The sequence below is a fragment of the Clavelina lepadiformis genome, chromosome 7 (genome assembly GCF_947623445.1).
Source record: "Clavelina lepadiformis chromosome 7, kaClaLepa1.1, whole genome shotgun sequence".
In the NCBI taxonomy this organism is placed as follows: domain Eukaryota; kingdom Metazoa; phylum Chordata; class Ascidiacea; order Aplousobranchia; family Clavelinidae; genus Clavelina; species Clavelina lepadiformis.
In genome coordinates this window covers 1,353,109-1,369,741 of record NC_135246.1, presented here as the reverse complement: position 1 = coordinate 1,369,741, position 16,633 = coordinate 1,353,109, and the positions used below count along the sequence as shown (strand labels likewise).

At 38.6% G+C, this 16,633-nt stretch overlaps 28 non-coding genes across 28 annotated transcripts; all 28 read right to left on the bottom strand.

Annotated features, from left to right (window-relative positions):
- Window positions 1-349: 349 nt before the first annotated feature.
- Window positions 350-421, bottom strand: Trnap-ugg (transfer RNA proline (anticodon UGG)). Its single transcript has one exon. It is a non-coding gene; the product is annotated as a tRNA-Pro (tRNA).
- Window positions 422-808: 387 nt separating this feature from the next.
- Window positions 809-880, bottom strand: Trnap-agg (transfer RNA proline (anticodon AGG)). Its single transcript has one exon. It is a non-coding gene; the product is annotated as a tRNA-Pro (tRNA).
- Window positions 881-963: 83 nt separating this feature from the next.
- Window positions 964-1,035, bottom strand: Trnap-cgg (transfer RNA proline (anticodon CGG)). The gene has a single exon. It is a non-coding gene; the product is annotated as a tRNA-Pro (tRNA).
- An 867-nt stretch (window positions 1,036-1,902) lies between these two features.
- Window positions 1,903-1,974, bottom strand: Trnap-ugg (transfer RNA proline (anticodon UGG)). The gene has a single exon. It is a non-coding gene; the product is annotated as a tRNA-Pro (tRNA).
- Window positions 1,975-2,361: 387 nt separating this feature from the next.
- On the bottom strand, window positions 2,362-2,433 carry Trnap-agg (transfer RNA proline (anticodon AGG)). The gene has a single exon. It is a non-coding gene; the product is annotated as a tRNA-Pro (tRNA).
- Window positions 2,434-2,671: 238 nt separating this feature from the next.
- Window positions 2,672-2,743, bottom strand: Trnap-ugg (transfer RNA proline (anticodon UGG)). The gene has a single exon. It is a non-coding gene; the product is annotated as a tRNA-Pro (tRNA).
- A 377-nt stretch (window positions 2,744-3,120) lies between these two features.
- Trnap-agg (transfer RNA proline (anticodon AGG)) lies at window positions 3,121-3,192 on the bottom strand. Its single transcript has one exon. It is a non-coding gene; the product is annotated as a tRNA-Pro (tRNA).
- Window positions 3,193-3,430: 238 nt separating this feature from the next.
- Window positions 3,431-3,502, bottom strand: Trnap-ugg (transfer RNA proline (anticodon UGG)). The gene has a single exon. It is a non-coding gene; the product is annotated as a tRNA-Pro (tRNA).
- A 387-nt stretch (window positions 3,503-3,889) lies between these two features.
- Trnap-agg (transfer RNA proline (anticodon AGG)) lies at window positions 3,890-3,961 on the bottom strand. Its single transcript has one exon. It is a non-coding gene; the product is annotated as a tRNA-Pro (tRNA).
- Window positions 3,962-5,116: 1,155 nt separating this feature from the next.
- Trnap-agg (transfer RNA proline (anticodon AGG)) lies at window positions 5,117-5,188 on the bottom strand. Its single transcript has one exon. It is a non-coding gene; the product is annotated as a tRNA-Pro (tRNA).
- A 1,001-nt stretch (window positions 5,189-6,189) lies between these two features.
- Trnap-agg (transfer RNA proline (anticodon AGG)) lies at window positions 6,190-6,261 on the bottom strand. Its single transcript has one exon. It is a non-coding gene; the product is annotated as a tRNA-Pro (tRNA).
- Window positions 6,262-6,499: 238 nt separating this feature from the next.
- Window positions 6,500-6,571, bottom strand: Trnap-ugg (transfer RNA proline (anticodon UGG)). Its single transcript has one exon. It is a non-coding gene; the product is annotated as a tRNA-Pro (tRNA).
- Window positions 6,572-6,958: 387 nt separating this feature from the next.
- Window positions 6,959-7,030, bottom strand: Trnap-agg (transfer RNA proline (anticodon AGG)). Its single transcript has one exon. It is a non-coding gene; the product is annotated as a tRNA-Pro (tRNA).
- A 1,001-nt stretch (window positions 7,031-8,031) lies between these two features.
- On the bottom strand, window positions 8,032-8,103 carry Trnap-agg (transfer RNA proline (anticodon AGG)). The gene has a single exon. It is a non-coding gene; the product is annotated as a tRNA-Pro (tRNA).
- Window positions 8,104-9,104: 1,001 nt separating this feature from the next.
- On the bottom strand, window positions 9,105-9,176 carry Trnap-agg (transfer RNA proline (anticodon AGG)). The gene has a single exon. It is a non-coding gene; the product is annotated as a tRNA-Pro (tRNA).
- A 238-nt stretch (window positions 9,177-9,414) lies between these two features.
- Window positions 9,415-9,486, bottom strand: Trnap-ugg (transfer RNA proline (anticodon UGG)). Its single transcript has one exon. It is a non-coding gene; the product is annotated as a tRNA-Pro (tRNA).
- A 712-nt stretch (window positions 9,487-10,198) lies between these two features.
- On the bottom strand, window positions 10,199-10,270 carry Trnap-agg (transfer RNA proline (anticodon AGG)). Its single transcript has one exon. It is a non-coding gene; the product is annotated as a tRNA-Pro (tRNA).
- An 83-nt stretch (window positions 10,271-10,353) lies between these two features.
- Trnap-cgg (transfer RNA proline (anticodon CGG)) lies at window positions 10,354-10,425 on the bottom strand. Its single transcript has one exon. It is a non-coding gene; the product is annotated as a tRNA-Pro (tRNA).
- Window positions 10,426-11,580: 1,155 nt separating this feature from the next.
- On the bottom strand, window positions 11,581-11,652 carry Trnap-ugg (transfer RNA proline (anticodon UGG)). Its single transcript has one exon. It is a non-coding gene; the product is annotated as a tRNA-Pro (tRNA).
- An 846-nt stretch (window positions 11,653-12,498) lies between these two features.
- Window positions 12,499-12,570, bottom strand: Trnap-agg (transfer RNA proline (anticodon AGG)). Its single transcript has one exon. It is a non-coding gene; the product is annotated as a tRNA-Pro (tRNA).
- Window positions 12,571-12,963: 393 nt separating this feature from the next.
- Trnap-ugg (transfer RNA proline (anticodon UGG)) lies at window positions 12,964-13,035 on the bottom strand. Its single transcript has one exon. It is a non-coding gene; the product is annotated as a tRNA-Pro (tRNA).
- Window positions 13,036-13,422: 387 nt separating this feature from the next.
- Window positions 13,423-13,494, bottom strand: Trnah-aug (transfer RNA histidin (anticodon AUG)). Its single transcript has one exon. It is a non-coding gene; the product is annotated as a tRNA-His (tRNA).
- A 542-nt stretch (window positions 13,495-14,036) lies between these two features.
- On the bottom strand, window positions 14,037-14,108 carry Trnap-agg (transfer RNA proline (anticodon AGG)). The gene has a single exon. It is a non-coding gene; the product is annotated as a tRNA-Pro (tRNA).
- Window positions 14,109-14,191: 83 nt separating this feature from the next.
- On the bottom strand, window positions 14,192-14,263 carry Trnap-agg (transfer RNA proline (anticodon AGG)). The gene has a single exon. It is a non-coding gene; the product is annotated as a tRNA-Pro (tRNA).
- Window positions 14,264-14,346: 83 nt separating this feature from the next.
- Trnap-ugg (transfer RNA proline (anticodon UGG)) lies at window positions 14,347-14,418 on the bottom strand. The gene has a single exon. It is a non-coding gene; the product is annotated as a tRNA-Pro (tRNA).
- An 83-nt stretch (window positions 14,419-14,501) lies between these two features.
- Window positions 14,502-14,573, bottom strand: Trnap-ugg (transfer RNA proline (anticodon UGG)). The gene has a single exon. It is a non-coding gene; the product is annotated as a tRNA-Pro (tRNA).
- Window positions 14,574-15,419: 846 nt separating this feature from the next.
- Trnap-agg (transfer RNA proline (anticodon AGG)) lies at window positions 15,420-15,491 on the bottom strand. The gene has a single exon. It is a non-coding gene; the product is annotated as a tRNA-Pro (tRNA).
- A 1,001-nt stretch (window positions 15,492-16,492) lies between these two features.
- Trnap-agg (transfer RNA proline (anticodon AGG)) lies at window positions 16,493-16,564 on the bottom strand. Its single transcript has one exon. It is a non-coding gene; the product is annotated as a tRNA-Pro (tRNA).
- Between the last annotated feature and the right edge of the window lie 69 nt (window positions 16,565-16,633).

The following is a 16,633-nucleotide window of genomic DNA, read 5'->3' as shown; positions in this document are numbered from 1 at the left end:
TAGACCAACGAGCGGCAGAGGTTAAGTCTTTTCCCTTCATACTGTATAGAATATTTTGACATTTGATGTATTTGACATTTCACTTCATATTATATGAAAGTACGAAGTACGAAAGAAGTTTCATTTATTTGCTTCATATTACATGAATGAAACTTTTTGATATTTGGTATAAATTCAAAATAATCTTCTGTATAGGGCTCGTCCGGGAATTGAACCCGGAACCTCTTGCACCCAAAGCAAGAATCATACCCCTAGACCAACGAGCCGATGAAGTTTCATTTATTTGCTTCATATTATAACCATAAAACTTTTTGATATTTGGTATAAATTCAAAATAATCTTCTTTATAGGGCTCGTCCGGGAATTGAACCCGGGACCTCTTGCACCCAAAGCAAGAATCATACCCCTAGACCAACGAGCCGGTGAAGTTGCATCTTTTTGCTTCATATTATAAGAATAAATGTTTATGATATTTAGTCCAAATTCCAAAACTTCTTCTTTATAGGGCTCGTCCGGGACTTGCAACCTAAGCAAGAATCATACCCCTAGACCAGGGATGTCCAACATGCGGCCCGCCTGAGATTTTTGTCCGGCCCGCTAGTCATTTTCACTCCAAAAATAGTATTTTGAACTTTGAATCTTGGCCTAAATAAAATGTACCAGTCGGTTATTAGGGGCGCAGTAATAGTATAATATATCTATTTTTCTTGAAATTTAATAGGTTCTGCGGCCCATTGACTTATTTCAGGTGACAATGCGGCCCAATATAATTGATATTTGGTATAAATTCAAAATATTCTTCTTTATAGGGCTCGTCTGGGAATTGAACCCGGGACCTCTTGCACCCTAAGCAAGAATCATACCCCTAGACCAACGAGCCGATAAAGTTTCATTTATCTGCTTCATATTATATGAATATAACTTTTTGATATTTGGTATAAATTTAAAATAATCTTCTTTATAGGGCTCGTCCGGGAATTGAACCCGGGACCTCTTGCACCCGAAGCAAGAATCATACCCCTAGACCAACGAGCCGATAAAGTTTCATTTATCTGCTTCATATTATATGAATATAACTTTTTGATATTTGGTATAAATTCAAAATAATCTTCTTTATAGGGCTCGTCCGGGAATTGAACCCGGAACCTCTTGCACCCAAAGCAAGAATCATACCCCTAGACCAACGAGCCGGTGAAGTTGCATCTTTTTGCTTCATATTATAAGAATAAATGTTTATGATATTTAGTCTAAATTCCAAAACTTCTTCTTTATAGGGCTTGTCCGGGACTTGCAACCTAAGCAAGAATCATACCCCTAGACCAGGGATGTCCAACATGCGGCCCGCCTGAGATTTTTGTCCGGCCCGCTAGTCATTTTCACTCCAAAAATAGTATTTTGAACTTTGAATCTTGGCCTAAATAAAATGTACCAGTCGGTTATTAGGGGTGCAGTAATAGTATAATATACCTAAATTTCTTGAAATTTAATAGGTTCTGCGGCCCATTGACTTATTTCAGGTGACCAATATAATAAAAGGCTGGACATCACTGTCCTAGACCAACGAGCGGCAGAGGTTAAGTCTTTTCCCTACATACTGTATAGAATATTTTGACATTTGATGTATTTGACATTTCACTTCATATTATATGAAAGTACGAAGTACGAAAGAAGTTTCATTTATTTGCTTCATATTACATGAATGAACCTTTTTGATATTTGGTATAAATTCAAAATAATCTTCTGTATAGGGCTCGTCCGGTAATTGAACCCGGAACCTCTTGCACCCAAAGCAAGAATCATACCCCTAGACCAACGAGCCGATGAAGTTTCATTTATTTGCTTCATATTATAACCATAAAACTTTTTGATATTTGGTATAAATTCAAAATAATCTTCTGTATAGGGCTCGTCCGGGAATTGAACCCGGGACCTCTTGCACCCAAAGCAAGAATCATACCCCTAGACCAACGAGCCGGTGAAGTTGCATCTTTTTGCTTCATATTATAAGAATAAATGTTTATGATATTTAGTCCAAATTCCAAAACTTCTTCTCTATAGGGCTCGTCCGGGACTTGCAACCTAAGCAAGAATCATACCCCTAGACCAGGGATGTCCAACATGCGACCCGCCTGAGATTTTTGTCCGGCCCGCTAGTCATTTTCACTCCAAAAATAGTATTTTGAACTTTGAATCTTGGCCTAAATAAAATGTACCAGTCGGTTATTAGGGGCGCAGTATTAGTATAATATACCTATTTTTCTTGAAATTTAATAGGTTCTGCGGTCCATTGACTTATTTCAGGTGACAATGCGGCCCAATATAATTGATATTTGGTATAAATTCGAAATATTCTTCTTTATAGGGCTCGTCCGGGAATTGAACCCGGGACCTCTTGCACCCTAAGCAAGAATCATACCCCTAGACCAACGAGCCGATAAAGATTCATTTATCTGCTTCATATTATATGAATAAAACTTTTTGATATTTGGTATAAATTCAAAAAAATCTTCTTTATAGGGCTCGTCCGGGAATTGAACCCGGGTCCTCTTGCACCCAAAGCAAGAATCATACCCCTAGACCAACGAGTCGATGAAGTTTCATTTATTTGCTTCATATTATAACCATAAAACTTTTTGATATTTGGTATAAATTCAAAATAATCTTCTTTATAGGGCTCGTCCGGGAATTGAACCCGGGACCTCTTGCACCCAAAGCAAGAATCATACCCCTAGACCAACGAGCCGGTGAAGTTGCATCTTTTTGCTTCATATTATAAGAATAAATGTTTATGATATTTAGTCCAAATTCCAAAATTTCTTCTTTATAGGGCTCGTCCGGTACTTGCAACCTAAGCAAGAATCATACCCCTAGACCAACGAGCCGATAAAGATTCATTTATCTGCTTCATATTATATGAATAAAACTTTTTGATATTTGGTATAAATTCAAAAAAATCTTCTTTATAGGGCTCGTCCGGGAATTGAACCCGGGTCCTCTTGCACCCAAAGCAAGAATCATACCCCTAGACCAACGAGTCGATGAAGTTTCATTTATTTGCTTCATATTATAACCATAAAACTTTTTGATATTTGGTATAAATTCAAAATAATCTTCTTTATAGGGCTCGTCCGGGAATTGAACCCGGGACCTCTTGCACCCTAAGCAAGAATCATACCCCTAGACCAACGAGCCGATAAAGATTCATTTATCTGCTTCATATTATATGAATAAAACTTTTTGATATTTGGTATAAATTCAAAAAAATCTTCTTTATAGGGCTCGTCCGGGAATTGAACCCGGGTCCTCTTGCACCCAAAGCAAGAATCATACCCCTAGACCAACGAGTCGATGAAGTTTCATTTATTTGCTTCATATTATAACCATAAAACTTTTTGATATTTGGTATAAATTCAAAATAATCTTCTTTATAGGGCTCGTCCGGGAATTGAACCCGGGACCTCTTGCACCCAAAGCAAGAATCATACCCCTAGACCAACGAGCCGGTGAAGTTGCATCTTTTTGCTTCATATTATAAGAATAAATGTTTATGATATTTAGTCCAAATTCCAAAATTTCTTCTTTATAGGGCTCGTCCGGTACTTGCAACCTAAGCAAGAATCATACCCCTAGACCAGGGATGTCCAACATGCGACCCGCCTGAGATTTTTGTCCGGCCCGCTAGTCATTTTCACTCCAAAAATAGTATTTTGAACTTTGAATCTTGGCCTAAATAAAATGTACCAGTCGGTTATTAGGGGCGCAGTAATAGCATAATATACCTATTTTTCTTGAAATTTAATAGGTTCTGCGGTCCATTGATTTATTTCAGGTGACAATGCGGCCCAATATAATTGATATTTGGTATAAATTCAAAATATTCTTCTATATAGGGCTCGTCCGGGAATTGAACCCGGGACCTCTTGCACCCTAAGCAAGAATCATACCCCTAGACCAACGAGCCGATAAAGATTCATTTATCTGCTTCATATTATATGAATAAAACTTTTTGATATTTGGTATAAATTCAAAAAAATCTTCTTTATAGGGCTCGTCCGAGAATTGAACCCGGGACCTCTTGCACCCAAAGCAAGAATCATATCCCTAGACCAACGAGCCGATGAAGTTGCATCTTTTTGCTTCATATTATAAGAATAAATGTTTATGACATTTAGTCCAAATTCCAAAACTTCTTCTTTATAGGGCTCGTCCGGGACTTGCAACCTAAGCAAGAATCATACCCCTAGACCAGGGATGTCCAACATGCGGCCCGCCTGAGATTTTTGTCCGGCCCGCTAGTCATTTTCACTCCAAAAATAGTATTTTGAACTTTGAATCTTGGCCTAAATAAATGTACCAGTCGGTTATTAGGGGCGCAGTAATAGTATAATATACCTATTTTTCTTGAAATTTAATAGGTTCTGCGGTCCATTGACTTATTTCAGGTGACAATGCGGCCCAATATAATTGATATTTGGTATAAATTCAAAATATTCTTCTTTATAGGGCTCGTCCGGGAATTGAACCCGGGACCTCTTGCACCCAAAGCAAGAATCATATCCCTAGACCAACGAGCCGGTGAAGTTGCATCTTTTTGCTTCATATTATAAGAATAAATGTTTATGATATTTAGTCCAAATTCCAAAACTTCTTCTTTATTGGGCTCGTCCGGGACTTGCAACCTAAGCAAGAATCATACCCCTAGACCAAGGATGTCCAACATGCGGCCCGCCTGAGATTTTTGTCCGGCCCGCTAGTCATTTTCACTCCAAAAATAGTATTTTGAACTTTGAATCTTGGCCTAAATAAAATGTACCAGTCGGTTATTAGGGGCGCAGTAATAGTATAATATATCTATTTTTCTTGAAATTTAATAGGTTCTGCGGCCCATTGACTTATTTCAGGTGACAATGCGGCCCAATATAATTGATATTTGGTATAAATTCAAAATAATCTTCTGTATAGGGCTCGTCCGGGAATTGAACCCGGAACCTCTTGCACCCAAAGCAAGAATCATACCCCTAGACCAACGAGCCGATGAAGTTTCATTTATTTGCTTCATATTATAACCATAAAACTTTTTGATATTTGGTATCAATTCAAAATAATCTTCTGTATAGGGCTCGTCCGGGAATTGAACCCGGGACCTCTTGCACCCTAAGCAAGAATCATACCCCTAGACCAACGAGCCGATAAAGTTTCATTTATCTGCTTCATATTACATGAATGAAACTTTTTGACATTTGGTATAAATTCAAAATAATCTTCTTTATAGGGCTCGTCCGGGAATTGAACACGGGACCTCTTGCACCCAAAGCAAGAATCATACCCCTAGACCAACGAGCCGGTGAAGTTGCATCTTTTTGCTTCATATTATAAGAATAAATGTTTATGATATTTAGTCCAAATTCCAAAATTTCTTCTTTATAGGGCTCGTCCGGGACTTGCAACCTAAGCAAGAATCATACCCCTAGACCAGGGATGTCCAACATGCGGCCCGCCTGAGATTTTTGTCCGGCCCGCTAGTCATTTTCACTCCAAAAATAGTATTTTGAACTTTGAATCTTGGCCTAAATAAAATGTACCAGTCGGTTATTAGGGGCGCAGTAATAGTATAATATACCTAATTTTCTTGAAATTTAATAGGTTCTGCGGCCCATTGACTTATTTCAGGTGACAATGCGTCCCAATATAATTGATATTTGGTATAAATTCAAAATAATCTTCTTTATAGGGCTCGTCCGGGAATTGAACCCGGGACCTCTTGCACCCAAAGCAAGAATCATACCCCTAGGCCAACGAGCCGGTGAAGTTGCATCTTTTTGCTTCATATTATAAGAATAAATGTTTATGATATTTAGTCCAAATTCCAAAATTTCTTCTTTATAGGGCTCGTCCGGGACTTGCAACCTAAGCAAGAATCATACCCCTAGACCAGGGATGTCCAACATGCGGCCCGCCTGAGATTTTTGTCCGGCCCGCTAGTCATTTTCACTCCAAAAATAGTATTTTGAACTTTGAATCTTGGCCTAAATAAAATGTACCAGTCGGTTATTAGGGGCGCAGTAATAGTATAATATACCTATTTTTCTTGAAATTTAATAGGTTCTGCGGCCCATTGACTTATTTCAGGTGACAATGCGGCCCAATATAATTGATATTTGGAATAAATTCAAAATATTCTTCTTTATAGGGCTCGTCCGGGAATTGAACCCGGGACCTCTTGCACCCTAAGCAAGAATCATACCCCTAGACCAACGAGCCGATAAAGTTTCATTTATCTGCTTCATATTACATGAATGAAACTTTTTGATATTTGGTATAAATTCAAAATAATCTTCTTTATAGGGCTCGTCCGGGAATTGAACCCGGATCCTCTTGCACCCAAAGCAAGAATCATACCCCTAGACCAACGAGCCGATGAAGTTTCATTTATTTGCTTCATATTATAACCATAAAACTTTTTGATATTTGGTATAAATTCAAAATAATCTTCTTTATAGGGCTCGTCCGGGAATTGAACCCGGGACCTCTTGCACCCAAAGCAAGAATCATACCCCTAGACCAACGAGCCGGTGAAGTTGCATCTTTTTGCTTCATATTATAAGAATAAATGTTTATGATATTTAGTCCAAATTCCAAAATTTCTTCTTTATAGGGCTCGTCCGGTACTTGCAACATAAGCAAGAATCATACCCCTAGACCAGGGATGTCCGACATGCGACCCGCCTGAGATTTTTGTCCGGCCCGCTAGTCATTTTCACTCCAAAAATAGTATTTTGAACTTTGAATCTTGGCCTAAATAAAATGTACCAGTCGGTTATTAGGGGCGCAGTAATAGCATAATATACCTATTTTTCTTGAAATTTAATAGGTTCTGCGGTCCATTGATTTATTTCAGGTGACAATGCGGCCCAATATAATTGATATTTGGTATAAATTCAAAATATTCTTCTTTATAGGGCTCGTCCGGGAATTGAACCCGGGACTTCTTGCACCCTAAGCAAGAATCATACCCCTAGACCAACGAGCCGATAAAGATTCATTTATCTGCTTCATATTATATGAATAAAACTTTTTGATATTTGGTATAAATTCAAAAAAATCTTCTTTATAGGGCTCGTCCGGGAATTGAACCCGGGACCTCTTGCACCCAAAGCAAGAATCATATCCCTAGACCAACGAGCCGATGAAGTTGCATCTTTTTGCTTCATATTATAAGAATAAATGTTTATGATATTTAGTCCAAATTCCAAAACTTCTTCTTTATAGGGCTCGTCCGGGACTTGCAACCTAAGCAAGAATCATACCCCTAGACCAGGGATGTCCAACATGCGGCCCGCCTGAGATTTTTGTCCGGCCCACTAGTCATTTTCACTCCAAAAATAGTATTTTGAACTTTGAATCTTGGCCTAAATAAAATGTACCAGTCGGTTATTAGGGGCGCAGTAATAGTATAATATACCTATTTTTCTTGAAATTTAATAGGTTCTGCGGTCCATTGACTTATTTCAGGTGACAATGCGGCCCAATATAATTGATATTTGGTATAAATTCAAAATATTCTACTTTATAGGGCTCGTCCGGGAATTGAACCCGGGACCTCTTGCACCCAAAGCAAGAATCATATCCCTAGACCAACGAGCCGGTGAAGTTGCATCTTTTTGCTTCATATTATAAGAATAAAAGTTTATGATATTTAGTCCAAATTCCAAAACTTCTTCTTTATAGGGCTCGTCCGGGACTTGCAACCTAAGCAAGAATCACACCCCTAGACCAGGGATGTCCAACATGCGGCCCGCCTGAGATTTTTGTCCGGCCCGCTAGTCATTTTCACTCCAAAAATAGTATTTTGAACTTTGAATCTTGGCCTAAATAAAATGTACCAGTCGGTTATTAGGGGCGCAGTAATAGCATAATATACCTATTTTTCTTGAAATTTAATAGGTTCTGCGGTCCATTGATTTATTTCAGGTGACAATGCGGCCCAATATAATTGATATTTGGTATAAATTCAAAATATTCTTCTTTATAGGGCTCGTCCGGGAATTGAACCCGGGACCTCTTGCACCCTAAGCAAGAATCATACCCCTAGACCAACGAGCCGATAAAGATTCATTTATCTGCTTCATATTATATGAATAAAACTTTTTGATATTTGGTATAAATTCAAAAAAATCTTCTTTATAGGGCTCGTCCGGGAATTGAACCCGGGACCTCTTGCACCCAAAGCAAGAATCATATCCCAAGACCAACGAGCCGATGAAGTTGCATCTTTTTGCTTCATATTATAAGAATAAATGTTTATGATATTTAGTCCAAATTCCAAAACTTCTTCTTTATAGGGCTCGTCCGGGACTTGCAACCTAAGCAAGAATCATACCCCTAGACCAGGGATGTCCAACATGCGGCCCGCCTGAGATTTTTGTCCGGCCCGCTAGTCATTTTCACTCCAAAAATAGTATTTTGAACTTTGAATCTTGGCCTAAATAAAATGTACCAGTCGGTTATTAGGGGCGCAGTAATAGTATAATATACCTATTTTTCTTGAAATTTAATAGGTTCTGCGGTCCATTGACTTATTTCAGGTGACAATGCGGCCCAATATAATTGATATTTGGTATAAATTCAAAATATTCTTCTTTATAGGGCTCGTCCGGGAATTGAACCCGGGACCTCTTGCACCCAAAGCAAGAATCATATCCCTAGACCAACGAGCCGGTGAAGTTGCATCTTTTTGCTTCATATTATAAGAATAAATGTTTATGATATTTAGTCCAAATTCCAAAACTTCTTCTTTATAGGGCTCGTCCGGGACTTGCAACCTAAGCAAGAATCACACCCCTAGACCAGGGATGTCCAACATGCGGCCCGCCTGAGATTTTTGTCCGGCCCGCTAGTCATTTTCACTCCAAAAATAGTATTTTGAACTTTGAAACTTGGCCTAAATAAAATGTACCAGTCGGTTATTAGGGGCGCAGTAATAGTATAATATACCTATTTTTCTTGAAATTTAATAGGTTCTGCGGCCCATTGACTTATTTCAGGTGACAATGCGGCCCAATATAATTGATATTTGGTATAAATTCAAAATATTCTTCTTTATAGGGCTCGTCTGGGAATTGAACCCGGGACCTCTTGCACCCTAAGCAAGAATCATACCCCTAGACCAACGAGCCGATAAAGTTTCATTTATCTGCTTCATATTATATGAATATAACTTTTTGATATTTGGTATAAATTCAAAATAATCTTCTTTATAGGGCTCGTCCGGGAATTGAACCTGGGACCTCTTGCACCCGAAGCAAGAATCATACCCCTAGACCAACGAGTCGATAAAGTTTCATTTATCTGCTTCATATTATAGGAATATTACTTTTTGATATTTGGTATAAATTCAAAATAATCTTCTTTATAGGGCTCGTCCGGGAATTGAACCCGGGACCTCTTGCACCCAAAGCAAGAATCATACCCCTAGACCAACGAGCCGGTGAAGTTGCATCTTTTTGCTTCATATTATAAGAATAAATGTTTATGATATTTAGTCCAAATTCCAAAACTTCTTCTTTATAGGGCTCGTCCGGGACTTGCAACCTAAGCAAGAATCATACCCCTAGACCAGGGATGTCCAACATGCGGCCCGCCTGAGATTTTTGTCCGGCCCGCTAGTCATTTTCACTCCAAAAATAGTATTTTGAACTTTGAATCTTGGCCTAAATAAAATGTACCAGTCGGTTATTAGGGGTGCAGTAATAGTATAATATACCTAAATTTCTTGAAATTTAATAGGTTCTGCGGCCCATTGACTTATTTCAGGTGACCAATATAATAAAAGGCTGGACATCACTGTCCTAGACCAACGAGCGGCAGAGGTTAAGTCTTTTCCCTTCATACTGTATAGAATATTTTGACATTTCATGTATTTGACATTTCACTTCATATTATATGAAAGTACGAAGTACGAAAGAAGTTTCATTTATTTGCTTCATATTACATGAATGAAACTTTTTGATATTTGGTATAAATTCAAAATAATCTTCTGTATAGGGCTCGTCCGGGAATTGAACCCGGAACCTCTTGCACCCAAAGCAAGAATCATACCCCTAGACCAACGAGCCGATGAAGTTTCATTTATTTGCTTCATATTATAACCATAAAACTTTTTGATATTTGGTATAAATTCAAAATAATCTTCTGTATAGGGCTCGTCCGGGAATTGAACCCGGGACCTCTTGCACCCTAAGCAAGAATCATACCCCTAGACCAACGAGCCGATAAAGTTTCATTTATCTGCTTCATATTACATGAATGAAACTTTTTGACATTTGGTATAAATTCAAAATAATCTTCTTTATAGGGCTCGTCCGGGAATTGAACCCGGGACCTCTTGCACCCGAAGCAAGAATCATACCCCTAGACCAACGAGTCGATAAAGTTTCATTTATCTGCTTCATATTATAGGAATATTAGTTTTTGATATTTGGTATAAATTCAAAATAATCTTCTGTATAGGGCTCGTCCGGGAATTGAACCCGGAACCTCTTGCACCCAAAGCAAGAATCATACCCCTAGACCAACGAGCCGATGAAGTTTGATTTATTTGCTTCATATTATAACCATAAAACTTTTTGATATTTGGTATAAATTCAAAATAACCTGTTTATAGGGCTCGTCCGGGAATGGAACACGGGACCTCTTGCACCCAAAGCAAGAATCATACCCCTAGACCAACGAGCCGGTGAAGTTGCATCTTTTTGCTTCATATTATAAGAATTAATGTTTATGATATTTAGTCCAAATTCCAAAATTTCTTCTTTATAGGGCTCGTCCGGGACTTGCAACCTAAGCAAGAATCATACCCCTAGACCAGGGATGTCCAACATGCGGCCCGCCTGAGATTTTTGTCCGGCCCGCTAGTCATTTTCACTCCAAAAATAGTATTTTGAACTTTGAATCTTGGCCTAAATAAAATGTACCAGTCGGTTATTAGGGGCGCAGTAATAGTATAATATACCTAATTTTCTTGAAATTTAATAGGTTCTGCGGCCCATTGACTTATTTCAGGTGACAATGCGTCCCAATATAATTGATATTTGGTATAAATTCAAAATAATCTTCTTTATAGGGCTCGTCCGGGAATTGAACCCGGGACCTCTTGCACCCAAAGCAAGAATCATACCCCTAGGCCAACGAGCCGGTGAAGTTGCATCTTTTTGCTTCATATTATAAGAATAAATGTTTATGATATTTAGTCCAAATTCCAAAATTTCTTCTTTATAGGGCTCGTCCGGGACTTGCAACCTAAGCAAGAATCATACCCCTAGACCAGGGATGTCCAACATGCGGCCCGCCTGAGATTTTTGTCCGGCCCGCTAGTCATTTTCACTCCAAAAATAGTATTTTGAACTTTGAATCTTGGCCTAAATAAAATGTACCAGTCGGTTATTAGGGGCGCAGTAATAGTATAATATACCTAATTTTCTTGAAATTTAATAGGTTCTGCGGCCCATTGACTTATTTCAGGTGACAATGCGTCCCAATATAATTGATATTTGGTATAAATTCAAAATATTCTTCTTTATAGGGCTCGTCCGGGAATTGAACCCGGGACCTCTTGCACCCAAAGCAAGAATCATACCCCTAGACCAACGAGCCGGTGAAGTTGCATCTTTTTGCTTCATATTATAAGAATAAATGTTTATGATATTTAGTCCAAATTCCAAAATTTCTTCTTTATAGGGCTCGTCCGGGACTTGCAACCTAAGCAAGAATCATACCCCTAGACCAGGGATGTCCAACATGCGGCCCGCCTGAGATTTTTGTCCGGCCCGCTAGTCATTTTCACTCCAAAAATAGTATTTTGAACTTTGAATCTTGGCCTAAATAAAATGTACCAGTCGGTTATTAGGGGCGCAGTAATAGTATAATATACCTAATTTTCTTGAAATTTAATAGGTTCTGCGGCCCATTGACTTATTTCAGGTGACAATGCGTCCCAATATAATTGATATTTGGTATAAATTCAAAATAATCTTCTGTATAGGGCTCGTCCGGGAATTGAACCCGGGACCTCTTGCACCCAAAGCAAGAATCATACCCCTAGGCCAACGAGCCGGTGAAGTTGCATCTTTTTGCTTCATATTATAAGAATAAATGTTTATGATATTTAGTCCAAATTCCAAAATTTCTTCTTTATAGGGCTCGTCCGGGACTTGCAACCTAAGCAAGAATCATACCCCTAGACCAGAGATGTCCAACATGCGGCCCGCCTGAGATTTTTGTCCGGCCCGCTAGTCATTTTCACTCCAAAAATAGTATTTTGAACTTTGAATCTTGGCCTAAATAAAATGTACCAGTCGGTTATTAGGGGCGCAGTAATAGTATAATATACCTATTTTTCTTGAAATTTAATAGGTTCTGCGGCCCATTGACTTATTTCAGGTGACAATGCGGCCCAATATAATTGATATTTGGTATAAATTCAAAATAATCTTCTTTATAGGGCTCGTCCGGGAATTGAACCCGGGACCTCTTGCACCCTAAGCAAGAATCATACCCCTAGACCAACGAGCCGATAAAGTTTCATTTATCTGCTTCATATTATATGAATATAACTTTTTGATATTTGGTATAAATTCAAAATATTCTTCTTTATAGGGCTCGTCCGGGAATTGAACCCGGGACCTCTTGCACCCTAAGCAAGAATCATACCCCAAGACCAACGAGCCGATAAAGTTTCATTTATCTGCTTCATATTACATGAATGAAACTTTTTGATATTTGGTATAAATTCAAAATAATCTTCTTTATAGGGCTCGTCCGGGAATTGAACCAGGGTCCTCTTGCACCCAAAGCAAGAATCATACCCCTAGACCAACGAGCCGATGAAGTTTCATTTATTTGCTTCATATTATAACCATAAAACTTTTTGATATTTGGTATAAATTCAAAATAATCTTCTTTATAGGGCTCGTCCGGGAATTGAACCCGGGACCTCTTGCACCCAAAGCAAGAATCATACCCCTAGACCAACGAGCCGGTGAAGTTGCATCTTTTTGCTTCATATTATAAGAATAAATGTTTATGATATTTAGTCCAAATTCCAAAATTTCTTCTTTATAGGGCTCGTCCGGTACTTGCAACCTAAGCAAGAATCATACCCCTAGACCAGGGATGTCCAACATGCGACCCGCCTGAGATTTTTGTCCGGCCCGCTAGTCATTTTCACTCCAAAAATAGTATTTTGAACTTTGAATCTTGGCCTAAATAAAATGTACCAGTCGGTTATTAGGGGCGCAGTAATAGCATAATATACCTATTTTTCTTGAAATTTAATAGGTTCTGCGGTCCATTGATTTATTTCAGGTGACAATGCGGCCCAATATAATTGATATTTGGTATAAATTCAAAATATTCTTCTTTATAGGGCTCGTCCGGGAATTGAACCCGGGACCTCTTGCACCATAAGCAAGAATCATACCCCTAGACCAACGAGCCGATAAAGATTCATTTATCTGCTTCATATTATATGAATAAAACTTTTTGATATTTGGCATAAATTCAAAATAATCTTCTGTATAGGGCTCGTCCGGGAATTGAACCCGGGACCTCTTGCACCCAAAGCAAGAATCATACCCCTAGGCCAACGAGCCGGTGAAGTTGCATCTTTTTGCTTCATATTATAAGAATAAATGTTTATGATATTTAGTCCAAATTCCAAAATTTCTTCTTTATAGGGCTCGTCCGGGACTTGCAACCTAAGCAAGAATCATACCCCTAGACCAGGGATGTCCAACATGCGGCCCGCCTGAGATTTTTGTCCGGCCCGCTAGTCATTTTCACTCCAAAAATAGTATTTTGAACTTTGAATCTTGGCCTAAATAAAATGTACCAGTCGGTTATTAGGGGCGCAGTAATAGTATAATATACCTATTTTTCTTGAAATTTAATAGGTTCTGCGGCCCATTGACTTATTTCAGGTGACAATGCGGCCCAATATAATTGATATTTGGTATAAATTCAAAATATTCTTCTTTATAGGGCTCGTCCGGGAATTGAACCCGGGACCTCTTGCACCCTAAGCAAGAATCATACCCCTAGACCAACGAGCCGATAAAGTTTCATTTATCTGCTTCATATTATATGAATATAACTTTTTGATATTTGGTATAAATTCAAAATATTCTTCTTTATAGGGCTCGTCCGGGAATTGAACCCGGGACCTCTTGCACCCTAAGCAAGAATCATACCCCTAGACCAACGAGCCGATAAAGTTTCATTTATCTGCTTCATATTACATGAATGAAACTTTTTGATATTTGGTATAAATTCAAAATAATCTTCTTTATAGGGCTCGTCCGGGAATTGAACCCGGGTCCTCTTGCACCCAAAGCAAGAATCATACCCCTAGACCAACGAGCCGATGAAGTTTCATTTATTTGCTTCATATTATAACCATAAAACTTTTTGATATTTGGTATAAATTCAAAATAATCTTCTTTATAGGGCTCGTCCGGGAATTGAACCCGGGACCTCTTGCACCCAAAGCAAGAATCATACCCCTAGACCAACGAGCCGGTGAAGTTGCATCTTTTTGCTTCATATTATAAGAATAAATGTTTATGATATTTAGTCCAAATTCCAAAACTTCTTCTTTATAGGGCTCGTCCGGGACTTGCAACCTAAGCAAGAATCATACCCCTAGACCAGGGATGTCCAACATGCGGCCCGCCTGAGATTTTTGTCCGGCCCACTAGTCATTTTCACTCCAAAAATAGTATTTTGAACTTTGAATCTTGGCCTAAATAAAATGTACCAGTCGGTTATTAGGGGCGCAGTAATAGTATAATATACCTATTTTTCTTGAAATTTAATAGGTTCTGCGGTCCATTGACTTATTTCAGGTGACAATGCGGCCCAATATAATTGATATTTGGTATAAATTCAAAATATTCTACTTTATAGGGCTCGTCCGGGAATTGAACCCGGGACCTCTTGCACCCAAAGCAAGAATCATATCCCTAGACCAACGAGCCGGTGAAGTTGCATCTTTTTGCTTCATATTATAAGAATAAAAGTTTATGATATTTAGTCCAAATTCCAAAACTTCTTCTTTATAGGGCTCGTCCGGGACTTGCAACCTAAGCAAGAATCACACCCCTAGACCAGGGATGTCCAACATGCGGCCCGCCTGAGATTTTTGTCCGGCCCGCTAGTCATTTTCACTCCAAAAATAGTATTTTGAACTTTGAATCTTGGCCTAAATAAAATGTACCAGTCGGTTATTAGGGGCGCAGTAATAGCATAATATACCTATTTTTCTTGAAATTTAATAGGTTCTGCGGTCCATTGATTTATTTCAGGTGACAATGCGGCCCAATATAATTGATATTTGGTATAAATTCAAAATATTCTTCTTTATAGGGCTCGTCCGGGAATTGAACCCGGGACCTCTTGCACCCTAAGCAAGAATCATACCCCTAGACCAACGAGCCGATAAAGATTCATTTATCTGCTTCATATTATATGAATAAAACTTTTTGATATTTGGTATAAATTCAAAAAAATCTTCTTTATAGGGCTCGTCCGGGAATTGAACCCGGGACCTCTTGCACCCAAAGCAAGAATCATATCCCAAGACCAACGAGCCGATGAAGTTGCATCTTTTTGCTTCATATTATAAGAATAAATGTTTATGATATTTAGTCCAAATTCCAAAACTTCTTCTTTATAGGGCTCGTCCGGGACTTGCAACCTAAGCAAGAATCATACCCCTAGACCAGGGATGTCCAACATGCGGCCCGCCTGAGATTTTTGTCCGGCCCGCTAGTCATTTTCACTCCAAAAATAGTATTTTGAACTTTGAATCTTGGCCTAAATAAAATGTACCAGTCGGTTATTAGGGGCGCAGTAATAGTATAATATACCTATTTTTCTTGAAATTTAATAGGTTCTGCGGTCCATTGACTTATTTCAGGTGACAATGCGGCCCAATATAATTGATATTTGGTATAAATTCAAAATATTCTTCTTTATAGGGCTCGTCCGGGAATTGAACCCGGGACCTCTTGCACCCAAAGCAAGAATCATATCCCTAGACCAACGAGCCGGTGAAGTTGCATCTTTTTGCTTCATATTATAAGAATAAATGTTTATGATATTTAGTCCAAATTCCAAAACTTCTTCTTTATAGGGCTCGTCCGGGACTTGCAACCTAAGCAAGAATCACACCCCTAGACCAGGGATGTCCAACATGCGGCCCGCCTGAGATTTTTGTCCGGCCCGCTAGTCATTTTCACTCCAAAAATAGTATTTTGAACTTTGAAACTTGGCCTAAATAAAATGTACCAGTCGGTTATTAGGGGCGCAGTAATAGTATAATATACCTATTTTTCTTGAAATTTAATAGGTTCTGCGGCCCATTGACTTATTTCAGGTGACAATGCGGCCCAATATAATTGATATTTGGTATAAATTCAAAATATTCTTCTTTATAGGGCTCGTCTGGGAATTGAACCCGGGACCTCTTGCACCCTAAGCAAGAATCATACCCCTAGACCAACGAGCCGATAAAGTTTCATTTATCTGCTTCATATTATATGAATATAACTTTTTGATATTTGGTATAAATTCAAAA